This window comes from Podarcis gaigeae (genome assembly GCF_964106915.1).
Source record: "Podarcis gaigeae genome assembly, chromosome: 4".
In the NCBI taxonomy this organism is placed as follows: Eukaryota; Metazoa; Chordata; class Lepidosauria; order Squamata; family Lacertidae; genus Podarcis; species Podarcis gaigeae.
In genome coordinates this window covers 28,563,108-28,576,301 of record NC_139677.1, presented here as the reverse complement: position 1 = coordinate 28,576,301, position 13,194 = coordinate 28,563,108, and the positions used below count along the sequence as shown (strand labels likewise).

The window sequence follows — 13,194 nt, the reverse complement described above, 5'->3', positions numbered from 1 at the left end:
TGTTTCCTCTTCAGGGTTACAACAAGTGCATCCATCTGCACAGATAATCTGGCATTTTGAATAACTTCACACTTAAGCCCTGTCAATTTGATCTCCCAAGGTTAATTGATTATTACCATAGTACTGCCAGAAAAGATCAGAGTGCTTACATCTTTTCATTAATCCTTTGCCATTCAGGGAGAGGATGTAAAAGAAGCCTATAGTGCTTTGGGTTTTACTGTTTCCAGGTCTACCGCCCATACTCCAGACTTGTATTTATTATAGCTGATGAATCTTCTCATCAGTGACAGAGTTTGTCATGCATACAAACCAACAACACACAGTATCTTGTTTCCGGTAAAAAGGCTAAAAAGCAAACAAAGGTCAGTGCATCAAGGTTATTAAGGAGGAAAGGCAAAAACTACATCTGTCTAAATCTGGGAAGGATGGGGGAGGGGAGTCCAATAACAAGCTCGAATCCCAGTTCTTTCTTAAAGCTGACATTCAGCATTTTTGCCTTGGTAAAAGCCCGTCAGCATTCAACAATGCCTCTCAGGGGTGTTCTAGTAGAGATGAGCTTTATCAGCAATTGCATATTTGTTATTGACATCATTCTTTTCAGTGGCCTAGATGGGCACAATGGGGGATTAACCCGCATGCAAGGCAGTGTGACAACTCAGTTGAAAAACAGAACCTGGTCAAATGTCAGTTCTAAAAAACTGCTGTTGTAGAGAAACTCTCTCTCTCTCTTTTTTAAGCATTGCTGTGTTTGCTGGAAACCTACATTTATTTTAAACGATTGCCAGTGGCGTTTTTCAGTTTGGAAACAAACAAACAAACAAATAATCCTCATACAGAAAAGCTGGAAATAAGAAACAGATAACGGAGTTCTATTTTACCTTGCATTTGGTCTTCCTATTATGATGGAAGTTTCCATTATTATTCTTATTATTTTAAAAAAGGTCAAGCGAGTTTGTTGCTTTTATAGCCTGCTTGGACCAGTGCTTTCACATGACAACCGCCCGCCCCCCCATGCGCCGTGAGGTAAATTAGGCTGTGTGAGATACTGACTTGCTCAAGACTACCTAGTGAGTGCAATTGCATGCTATAAGAAAAATGGGTCTGAATATGGCAGCACTGGGTCTAGTTCCTCAAGGACCTGCCTCAATGTCTAGTACAATTTACTCCATGTCTTGACATGATTACGCTGTGGGTTTCTCCACCCATATGGTGTGGAATGAAGAAATGCGCAGTGGAATGATCTCCCACCTGCCATTTCATAGCTTACTGGAGATTTGTACCTATGTTTCTCACATTTACCCAGCATGCTAGCAACTGCACTGGCACTGCCTCAGACCCCACTTACAGTATACATTTAAAGCAACGTAATACCACTTTAAATAATCGTGGCTTCCCACAAGAATCCTGGGAACAGTAGCTGGTTAAGGGTGCTGGGAATTGTTAGGAGATGCCATCCTCCTTCACAGAGCTACAGTTTGTAGAGTGGGTTAACAACCAAGCTCTCTTCCCAGGGAAGTCTGCAAATGGTAGTGCTGGGAGGTGGTGTGTGTCCAGGGGCGCCGACTTATAAAAAATATTGGGGGGGGCCCATACCGGGGTCCTGCCCTGGGAAGTTTTCTAAGAGCCGCTCCCGGCCCGTTGCTGCTGCTGCCGCCCGCCTCGTGGCCCCCTCGCCAGCTGAGGGAGGGAGAGAGACCGAGAAGGAGAGAGATGCGTGGTGGGCAAGGCAAGTGCCCGCTGCGCCTCGCCTCCCACCGCCCCTCGTGCCGGCCGCCCCCTCCCCTCCCTTCTTCCCCGCGCTCGCTCGCTCGCCCTCCTCACCCCAGCTCTTGGCCGTTCGCCCCAGGAACTCGCCGCTGTTGGCGGTTGTAGATGAACCTCCGCCACTCGGTCATAGACTGGCTGAAGGGCTTCTTCTCCTCCTTGGCCATAGCGAGCGAGAGAGAAAGAGGCTGGAAAGAGTGAGGGAGCTCGGCGGTTCGCGGGCGGCAGTTTTCCCCCTGCCGAAACAACAGCGGCTCCTCAGAACCGCTAAGTAACTCTCCCTCAGGCGCCCAGCGGGAGAGCAGAAGAGAGGAAAAGGAAAGAGGGGCTGGGCCAGTCGCACGCACCGAGCAAAACTACTCGCGCTGCCTCTTTTACTACCGTAATAATTATTTGTTTTAACTCATTACTGAATGTATTTTAAAAGGTAACTATCGTCAAACAAGGAAAATAAAAAATACCAACATAATTTTGTGATTTTACAAAGGATAATATAACTAATAATTTTCTTAAATTATTGGGGGGGCGGAGCCCCCCAAACGAATTTTTGAGGGGGCTCGGGCCCCCTCAGGCCCCATGGAGTCGGCGCCTATGTGTGTGTCTCCTAATAGCTCTCGGTCCCCTTAACAAACAACAGTTCCCAGAATTTGTTGGGTAGGGGGGAAGCCCATAAAATGGTATGGTACTGCTTTAAATGTATAGTCATACCTCATGTTACGTCTGCTTCATGTTATGTTCTTTCAGGTTACGTCCCGTGGTGACCCGGAAGTACCGGGAAGGGTTACCTCTGGGTTTCGCTGCTCGCACAAAATGTATATATTCTATCTAATTAGTCTAAGATTTTGGACATATTGTTTTGTGGGCAAACGTCTTGGGGCCACGTGACATTGGTGGAGGTGGCCTGAGAAAAAATGGTTGGAGTAACATGTGAGACTAAGTTTTGCTTGGTAGGCTGTATTTCAGCCATGCAGAAGTCTGCGGTTTCCTACACATGTTCTCCTCTCTGTCTTTAATCCAGGGGAGTAAGAGGCACAATTGAAAGACATATTCCAGCCAGGCAAAATCACTGAAGGAGGGTGTGGAGCAGGGCTGGTGAGAAGGCTAGCCTGGAGATGAGAAGGTATGGCCAGATATAGGTATTTAGAGGGCCACATTCAGCCTCTGGGCCTGAGGTTCCTAATCCCTGATTTAAAACATAGCTTTACCTCTCATTATCATATTAAAAACCCCCCACTTATGCCATCATTCCACTGAGTGATTTATCTGTATGATTAGTATCCTGATTTAGTGATTTAAACTATGTGGTAGGCTAGTCCTTGTGTGTCTAAAACTGAGCATCTAAAACTGATACTTAGCAGCAGCAACAGAGACATGGACGTAGCGACCAGTCCCTGCAACAACCCAGATACCAATTCTATGACTGTCTGTACTCTGGGAACATAATTATTAGCTAATGATGTCAGCCAAAGCATCTTTCAACACTATGTCATCTTCAGTCAACAATGCCCTTTTGCATTCTCCATAAGACAAACAGGCCAGGCTCTATGCAAAATAATAATGATACCAGAATACAAATCTAGACACAAATCTAACATTAGGAAACACAATATTCAAAAACTAGCAGGAGAACAGCTCAGCCTCCCTTGCTGACCTGAATGCGCCTATTTTTTAACAAAGGAACAAGTGGGGGGACAGACTAATCAAAGTTCAATTCTATCACCTCTGGGTTAAATTGAGATAATGCCTTTCCCCCTTGCTACAGGTATTAATTAACATAGCAATCCTAGGGAAAAATTGTATCATTTTCAGTTACTGCTGTTGTGAATTATCATTGTGCTTATTTTGCATACGTTTTAGCATGAATGTAATTGACAATTTTGTCTGTGGCACAACGGCCATTGCAAAATGCTGAAATGCAAATTTATAGTACCTGCAAACACAAAACAGTAGCAAACCTAGACATATGCTAGGACAAATACAAAGGAAACAGGGACAAACAGGGACAAAACATAGCACTGATAACAACTCTAATAGTAGATGACACTAATAATTATCAATACAAACCAAGATTAACAATAGCATCAAAATACTACTGCCGATGGCCCTCCTTGCCATCCACAGCAGACATCTTTAGAAAATTTAGGGGGTTTTTTTAGCTGCTACTGTAAAGTTGGCAACCATTTTGAAACAGTTTTATAGTGGGCTGCCAACAGATCTGGTCCAACCAGCACTTGCTCTCAAGACGTCTCCCAAAAATGAGATCTGAGATCTCTATACAAGGGACAAAGCCTCCTGGGTACCACAAGGACACAGAATCACATGTCTGCTGTGCACAGGGAATCCCTTTATGCTTTCCCTCCAAAGAAGCTGAATACAGTGGTACCTCGGGTTAAGTACTTAATTCGTTCTGGAGGTCCGTTCTTAACCTGAAACTGTTCTTCACCTGAAGCACCACTTTAGCTAATGGGGCCTCCCGCTGCCGCCGTGCCACCGGAGCATGATTTCTGCTCTCATCCTGAAGCAAAGTTCTTAACCTGAAGCACTATTTCTGGGTTAGCGGAGTCTGTAACCTGAAGCGTATGTAACCTGAAGTGTATGTAACCCGAAGTACCACTGTACATTGTTTGGAAATGAAAGAAAGCTTTTCTAAGGGCAACAAAAGTTAAGCTCTGGAATCTCTTGTTGAAAATATCAGTATCTCTTTAATGAACTTAAACCAAGGGAGAAAATGCTTAGAATTGGCTGGCAAGTACATTTTCCTGAGAATCTACATCAAAAATCCTGTTTCTGATGATAAACTTTCCCTTGTCATCTAGGGAAGTCTGAGCATTCTCAGAGTAAGACTGTGACAATGTTAACCAGCAATGGGCTCATCTACCCTTAGCAAGTCGTCCAGTGAAACACTGTTTTGCCAAATTACTGTCTGTGAAAGCTTATTCTGTAATAGATTTGGTAGTATTTAAGGTTCCACAATTCACTTCCTTGATTTTATTCTGGGAGAACCAATGGGCAAATGCAGCTCTCCCTGTGCAGAAAAGTTTCCCTGTTCATTTCAGTTGGAGGCAAGCTAACCAGTACTCATATTTCTTGCTTCTTACTGTTTTTGGAAAGGAAAGCTCTGCACTCTTACCTACATGAGATAAAACTAGAACCACAGATTCAATTTAATAATGACTTGTTACAGCAAATTTTACCTGGTATTACTGCCAGTGGGTTCAGTTTGAATTTGTTCCTTTCTGTGTTCTCTTCAGGCAAATGGGGAAAAGGGGGAAGCCAAAGTAATTTGGGCGAGGGGGGGGGGGAGGAATCCAGGGTATCGAAATTGAAATGTGTGTAAATTAAACACATGTGAAGTGCACAATATGTGGCAAATTAGTACAGAAAATACTGCAAAAAAATGTGCATCTTCAGGGTTTGCCTGCACACCATGATGTGACAGGTATTATTGCCCTTTGTACAATTATTTAAACCCTGTAGGAATTCCCAGTGTCAGGGTATGTCAGCGTACTGTTATTAGACAAGTTTAATTAGGATCTACCCTGCTGCTCCTAACAAGTATTTAATTAACTTCTAGGCAGGGTAATTAGCTTTTAGATTGTGGCTGATTTTCTGTCTCACCTTCTGTTGACACTTGGCCTCCACTAAGGCAGCCTGCTTTGCTGACAGTGTAATGGATAGTGTCTTTGGGAAGCCTAATATCAAGCCTGACTAGTCTAATAAAAAAAGAAGAAGATGAAGATAAAAGACGAAATAATGACTGTCAGGGTCATGGTCCGAGAGTGCTACAAAAGGCCACAGATCAGACAGGCAGACACAAAAGCCCGCTAAAAGGAAGGAGGAAAAGAACAATTTGACCTTACGTACTTCAGGAAAATAGAAATAATTGGACAAGATTTGTGTGTGTGTGTGTGTGTGTGTGTGTGTATGTGTGTGTGTGTGTGAGAGAGGGCGGGGGGAGGAAACAGGAAAAATGTGTAAAGTATTTTGAATGTAGCTATTAAGAATCTGCAGTTAGTGGCATGTGGGGAAAAAAAATATTGTACTAGAGTTTTCACCCTATATATTTATAAGGCAAATAAAAGGGAGTGGCTTGAACCTTTATTGTAAGATGCAATCTATTTCTATCTTTCATCGAAATAAAAATAAAACAAAATTAGCAGACTGTACAAATGAGCTTTATCGAAACTGGTTGTTGTTTAACCCCTTAAACCCCACCTGAAAATGTACTGGAATTCAGAGACTGTGTCTTTTGATCTGCTCCGTAGAATTCTTTTAGCCATTCCTGACATATCATTAAAAATAATGGCGCTGCATTCAGGAACACAGCTATGCAAAAATTTGGGACTAGGGGGGGTGGGAACGCCGAGGAGCTTGCAAAACCCTTCCCCTGTCATTAGGACAAAAGGCTTGTAATTTTCTTTCATTTTGAAAAGCAGGATTTTTTTTTAAAGTCTTAATTTTTGCAGAGTGCCCCAGGTATCTAAGTGTTGGTACTCCATGCCTCCTTTAGTAACAGAATTTCAACAGCATTGCTCCAAAACATTAACAGTTGACAAAAGTATTACCACTGAGTTTGGGTTTATAATACACACACACACACACACACACACACACTTGATCAGAGCGCATGAAGGAGAAATTCTGATTATGAAGTCTCGGGACAGGGTTGTTTTTTAATAAAAAAGCCCCTGACATTATGAAATGTAGTGTTGTATGCCACCCCTCTCTCTGAGCGGTGCAACATTCCAGGTGTTCCAAGTGCTTACCCAGGGTTTGTGTTTCGTTTGGAATGAGGGACAGTGGAGACTGTGGTGTCTTTAGGACATAAGGTATATGGGGTGTTAAGGTAAAGGTAAAGGGACCCCTGACTATTAAGTCCAGTCGTGGCCGACTCTGGGGTTGCGGCGCTCATCTCACTTTACTGGCCAAGGGAGCTTCCGGGTCATGTGGCCAGCATGACTAAGCCACTTCTGGAGAACCAGAGCAGTGCATAGAAATGCCGTTTTCCTTCCCATTGGAGTGGTACCTTTTTATCTACTTGCACTTTGATGTGCTTTTGAACTGCTAGGTTGGCAGGAGCTGGGACCGAAAGACGGGAGCTCACCCTGTCACAGGGGATTCGAACTGCCGACCTTCTGATCGGCAAGCCCTAGGCTCTGTGGTTTAACCCACAGCACCACCTGCGTCCCTGTGTATGGGGTGTTAGGGGAGGGGTAATACCTCTGTGGGGGATACATTGTGCTGCTTCTGGGGTTGTTTGTCCACACACCCTGCACTCAGCATTCACCTGTGGCTCCTAGAAGCTGTCAGCATGTGACAGTGGCCACACCCCAGGAATGGCTTCGAGTCGCCAGCTAAACCAGGTGAAGGGTAGCCAATGGCTCTCAAACCTTTGGTGAATTAGGGACTTCCCCTGCATGTGAAGACAGGCTCTGGCAGATTGAGCAGACAAGGGCCAATAGTTAAGGTAAGAAGTTGGTTTCTGCATGTGTTGTAGAGGGAAGTGAGGGGCAAATGGGGCTCGTCAAACTGGAAGGTAGCCCATCTAGGGGGAGGAAAACTCTAATCATTAACCTCTACTTTCCTTGTGGGATAGCTTATGGGGAAGAAAAGGCTAAGGAGTAAATCCTATACAAATCCAGAGTGAAGTCCCTAAGATGGTTGGATGGCGCCTTCTACGCCTCCTTCTGGCAACTCTTGCAGCCAAGCTGGTGCCAAACGTATTGCTCTGCTTTCCTTTGGACTACTTCAGTGAGGCTGAGAGGGTGATCCTCTCATCTGGGCAGCCCAGGACCTCCATAAACACTGCCCAGGCTTACGCCCTGGGGGCAAACTGTTTTTTTTTGGGGTGTGCATGTGTGTTGCTCTAACATATCACTAGACATACTGCAATCACTGTTTTAATGATCTTCCTTTTCCCTGTGCTGGGACATTCATCACAGTACTCATAATGTCAGTTTCCTTTGGAGAAGAGAGTATTGGAGACCCCTGGTGTCTTGATAGCCTGTTTATGTGGGCCTTTTTTCCTTACAGAAACAAACAAACAAACAAACAAACAAATACCACATAGATGTTTTTTTCCACAGCAGTGCACAAACCACAAACCCCTCATAAAAGCAGTGGGCAGTATAAAACAAACCATGAATACCTTACAAGGTGCAACTGCACCCTAAAATGCCAAGTCAGACCAAACAACAGACAAAGCTAACAGACCGGGGGTGGTCTTCCCACCTGCCAAAGGACTGTATTAAAAAGGTAAAGGTAAAGGACCCCTGACAGTTAAGTCCAGTCGCGAATGACTCTGGGGTTGCGGCGCTCATCTTGCTTTACTGGCCAAGGGAGCCGACGTTTGTCCGCAGACAGTTTTTCTGGGTCATGTGGCCAGCATGACTAAGCCGCTTCTGGCGAAACCAGAGCAGTGCACGGAAATGTTGTTTACCTTCCTGCCGGAGCGGTACCTATTTGTCTACTTGCACTTTTTGGCATGCTTTCAAATTGCTAGGTTGGCAGGAGCTGGGACCGAGCACCTGGAGCTCACCCCTTCGCGGGGATTCAAACCACCAACCTTTTGATCGGCAAGCCCAAGACTCAGTGGTTTATACCACAGTGCCACCCACGTCCCTCTGCATTGCTTTGAGGCTAATAGTTGGAGCCTGCATGCTGGTGGTGGGTGGAGCTGGAGACAAACGTGTTCCCACCACAAAAATTCTTAGAATTCACCCACCCCAAAAGATTAAAGTCAGTCTTTGATGGGAAGGGAGCATTTTTTATTTTTTTAAAAAAACCTTCTCCTTCTCAAACTCATCAAAATAGCTGGGCTGTTTACTTTGGCCCAGCATCACCATAAATACTGACTCATGGAAGCTGGTTTTCTTCCACAGAACATCTTGCTGTGCTGGCTTACAAAAGCCTCTGCATCCTTCACCCAGGGTGTGCAGTAATCCATGATGGTTTTGATTGTGCATGTTCCCTATAACAAAAGCCTCTGTCAAGGCTGAAATGTAGGCTGCTGTCAGATTTGAGTCAGGAGCTGGAAACTAGGAATTCAGCCCAGGAGTCAAAGCCTGGGGTGAGAGCCAAGGAACAGGCCAGAGCCAAGAAGACATTGACGAAGGTGCTAGTCCAGTCAGGATGCCTTTAAAGCACTTCCTGTCCAGGAGGTCCCAATCACTGTGTGTGTGTTTGTGTGCGCGCGTGTGTGCGTGTGTAGGTCACAGTAAAAAACTAGGAACCATATCACTTGCAGATCATGTTCCTAGTTGCAGTTCTGACAATCATAGCTCATGACGTGTGGCAAGAGGGCAGACGCTGAGGGGTGGGGAGGGGATGGAGCTTTGTTTGTCATGTGATCTTTATAAGCCCTCCCCCAAGCTAGACTGCAGGGTGGTGCTGTGGGTTAAACCACAGAGCCTAGGACTTGCCAATCAGAAGGTCAGCGGTTTAAATCCCCGCGACAGGGTGAGCTCCTGTTGCTCAGTCCCTGCTTCTGCCAACCTAGCAGTTCAAAAGCACGTCAAAGTGCAAGTAGATAAATAGGTACCGCTCCGGCGGGAAGGTAAACGGCGTTTCCGTGCGCTGCTCTGGTTCGCCAGAAGCGGCTTAGTCATGCTGGCCACATGACCCGGAAGCTGTACGCCGGCTCCTTCAGCCAATAAAGCAAGATGAGCGCCACAACCCCAGAGTCAGCCACGACTGGACCAAGTGGTCAGGGTCCCTTTCCCTTTTAAGCTAGACTGCTGACCCCAGTTGGAGTGGAGTCCCCAGCCCTGTTGTCAGTGTCAAATATTCAGCTGCCCACCTGGTTGGGTTTTGTACCTGGAATGGGAGCAGGCACCATTTTGTTCTTTGCCTCAGGCAGCAATTCTACTTAGATATGTTTTTTGTTTTGACGATCAAGCATCATATAAAATTTGTTTTTAAAAAATGTATTGGGCCAAATCTGAAGGTTTCCATTTCTAGCCTTTGCAGTTTCTGGCAATCAGTTCCTTTCCTTCTGGCTCTCTTCTGAACTGGTGATCAACACTGCTAAAAGCCAACACTGATGATGATCTCTTTAGGAGGCACACATGTAGAATAATAGAATAATAGAGTTGATAAGGACCATGAGGGTCAACTAGTCCCTGCCCCTGCAATTCAGGAATCTTTTGTCCAGCATGGGCTTGAACCCCCAACCCTGAGATTAACAGTCTCATGCTTTACCAACTGAGCTATCTATGACTTCTTTCTGTGGCACAGCTAAAGCAGCATACTATGTCCAGTAAACATAGGGCAAGGGAGCTGCACATGACTAGAATGGCTACAAGGGGCATTAGCGCTGAAATGAATGATAATTGGCATGCTATGAGGATTAGTAATTAGTGCTGATTGATGGCTCACATGCAATCGTATGTAGTATTTTACAGCTGAACGTTTGAGATTTCATTTTTATACCAGCCAAAGAGAATACAAGGAAGAAAAGCCCATAAAACTCAAGCACGCTAATTTTAAAAGTTCGCATTCCAAATTTTAATTTCAAGTTTTTCATTCAAGCCATGAATGATGTAGCTGGGAATCTGAAGGTATTTGAGATATTTCCAAACATTCATTTCCACTGTCACCCATTAAATGTGACCTACAGTTGTGCCCTGTTCTTTATGTACACTGCTTGGAAAAAGCCCTATATATACCACATATATTTCTATTTTAACCTTTTCCTGAAATATATTTGAAGGTATATTAAAACATTGCATAGCTTTCTAAAAGTAGAGCAAATGTTTTTAAAGTAGGTTTTTTTTTTATGTACCGTGCAACAGTAATGCATGCTGAATGAGCCCACCATTTTTCATCTTTTCAAGCCTGCCAATATTTAAATCTTTGAACATTTCTGGAATGACTTATAGAATTAGAAGGCTCTCTGCCAGTTTATCAATTTTAGTTAGCAATGAGAACCCTCTCATTGAATGTTAGGCTTGGAGGCCTCCCCTAAGGAGGCAATAATCTCTTTTCCCAACAGACAGTGGCTGCCAACTGGCTCATGGGATTGACAGGTAGAATTGTACCTACATGCCACCTTGCCGTACCTATACCAATTTGTTCCGAAGCTGGAACACTGACTGCTATGAGGTACTTCTCCTTAATTCAGAAGAGGGAAAGCTGGCAGGAAAATGGTTGCACCTGCCAAGGTTTATAGGGTTTAGCAGCTAGCAGGAAGCTAAAAGCAATGCAAAGAAGATTTCCTACAATTGGCAACTTCTCTCAGCTTCTCACAGCATGAAATATTTGCAGTTCCCCCCACCTTCAACTTTCATAGTACATGAAAACTGCAATTAGGTGAAATAAACTACATAGTTCTGTTCGGAGCTTAAATCCCAGGCTCGACTCCATTTGTTTTAAATAAAGTTGCATTTCAGGACTCTGGGTTGTAGGCCTCTTCCATTTACTCAGAGTAGTTCCATTGAAATTGAGGGACCTAAGTTAGTCATGGTCATTAATTTCAATGGCTCTGCTCTCAGTAAAAGTTAGTGGAATACAACCCAGAATCCTCCCAAGCTGGCCGACCACAAATATGAGGAAAAACAACAGCCACCGAACTGGGATAGCACCACTGAGAGGGCCAGGAGACAGAAAGAGGGAGGAACCTATATGTTCGGGAAATGTACTATTTAAAAGTATATTTCTAGCACCTGGAAGTCTTTTTCCTCTCTTTTTTTGTTTTGCCTGCAATAAATACAAACCAAAGAAATTGTAATGTCAACAATAAAATACAATTTAAAACCACAAATTAGAAATATCCTCCTCCCCTCACCCAACAATGGCCACAGTTCATAAAGCATTTAAAAACACACTTCAAACCAGCATATTGGGAATCTATAGGCCAGTAAGACAGCAGCATAATCAATAAGATAATCTCAGTTAAAAGCCATTTTTGAAGACCCAAACTGATGAGGACAACCATACATCCCTTGGAAGGGAGTTCTACAGATTTGGGGACACCACAGAGAAGACCCTGTCCCTGCTGCTCACCAATCTCATGGAGCTCATGATCAGCAAGTAGGGCCCAAGAAACTGAACTCAAGCAGGTTCATGCAGGTACTCAAGATACCACAGCAGTTTGTTAAAAAGCAGAACCTGAAGCAAATGGTTCTGAATCTAAAATTCTGGCAGCCGTTCTTAAATCTGCTACACTTTTGATGAAATGCAAAAGAACTGCACTTAAATGAACTGACATTCAGCATTCTTGTGATATCACCATTCTAGCAATACTTTGATTTTTAAGAAATGAATTATCAGAACATTTACTGTACTCACCCGCCCAATTTAACCCTGGCATTTTCATGGGGTTGATCTCAGTGGAAAGGTAAGAGGCCCTTGTGGTATTCAAGGTAGCTTAGAATGTTTATTTAGCTCATTTCAATAATTTAAATGGTGTCAAATGCTTTTAGGTGCAAGGCATTCTACCCAGTTTTCTAGGAGCTCTTAATGCTACTCAGAAGGAAATGATTAGGTGAAATGGCAAAGTATATTAGTACGGCTGCTGTAAAATCTCCCAGAAGCTTGCATATCTGGTCTGTGTTGGTAACAGGATACGGAGCTAGAGAGGCCATTGTACGGCTGTGCGGCGGCTGTCCTTTCTCTGTCTCTTGCACGTGTGAAACTGTGCAGGTGATGATTCCAAAAGGATGAAACCTGCACATGATGCTCTTATGGTTTGCCTGCTATAGATACCGCAGCCCACAGAAAATTAAACCACAATCAGATGGATACATTTCTATAACCAGTCATTTCAAACCTTGCATCACAAATTAATGTATTCTGCATCAATAAAAGAACCTGATTTTGTGCTTTGAATCCAGTCCTTTGCCTTCTGTTTGCTACACAATGCCATCTGACTCCTTTAAAAAAAATGGTGTCCCTCCCCCCCCCCTTTTCCCAACAGCTGCACCTGCTCCGCTTCAGAAATATCACTGAGTGTAAATCTTGGACTTGTTCTGTCTACTCTGATGTTAATGCTGCCATTGGCTGAGAAGAGCAAATAAAGCAAAGTGTAATGCTTCATCAAAAGAAAGAAAAGGTGCATTCAAAAGCTCATTAAAATATATATTTTAACATCAGAGGAAAACATGAATGCAGTCCCCCCCCCACTACTTTACATAATTAGGAGTGAGCACAACGTTTTGCAACATTTTTAGGTGGTAGCAAAAAGCATGCTCCCACACAGTCAGTTCTTACTTTTGGTGAGGGGGGGGGGATGCCAAAAAGGAATCAAAAGTGTGAAAATTTTGCATTGCAGGCAGCATTGCTTTCAGTCTTAATTGACTTCCTTTCCCTCTCAGTGACTGCATTGCATGGTGATATCATTTACGGATCTGTAGTCTCATAGTGATATCATTTATAGATCTGTAATCTCATAATGCGGGTGGTGCTGTGGGTTAAACCACAGAGCCTAGGGCT

At 44.0% G+C, this 13,194-nt stretch overlaps 1 long non-coding RNA gene across 6 annotated transcripts in view; it reads left to right on the top strand.

Annotated features, from left to right (window-relative positions):
- LOC310842998 overlaps nt 1–13,194 on the top strand; it is a 346,703-nt gene that overhangs the window by 224,596 nt on the left and 108,913 nt on the right. Inside the window, exon 5 of one of the 6 annotated variants that reach the window (XR_014563432.1) lies at nt 2,783–2,884. The exons of the other annotated variants lie outside the window; for them this stretch is intronic. This is a non-coding gene — a long non-coding RNA (uncharacterized lncRNA). The remainder of the gene's footprint in view (nt 1–2,782; nt 2,885–13,194) is intronic. 6 annotated transcript variants of the gene reach the window in all.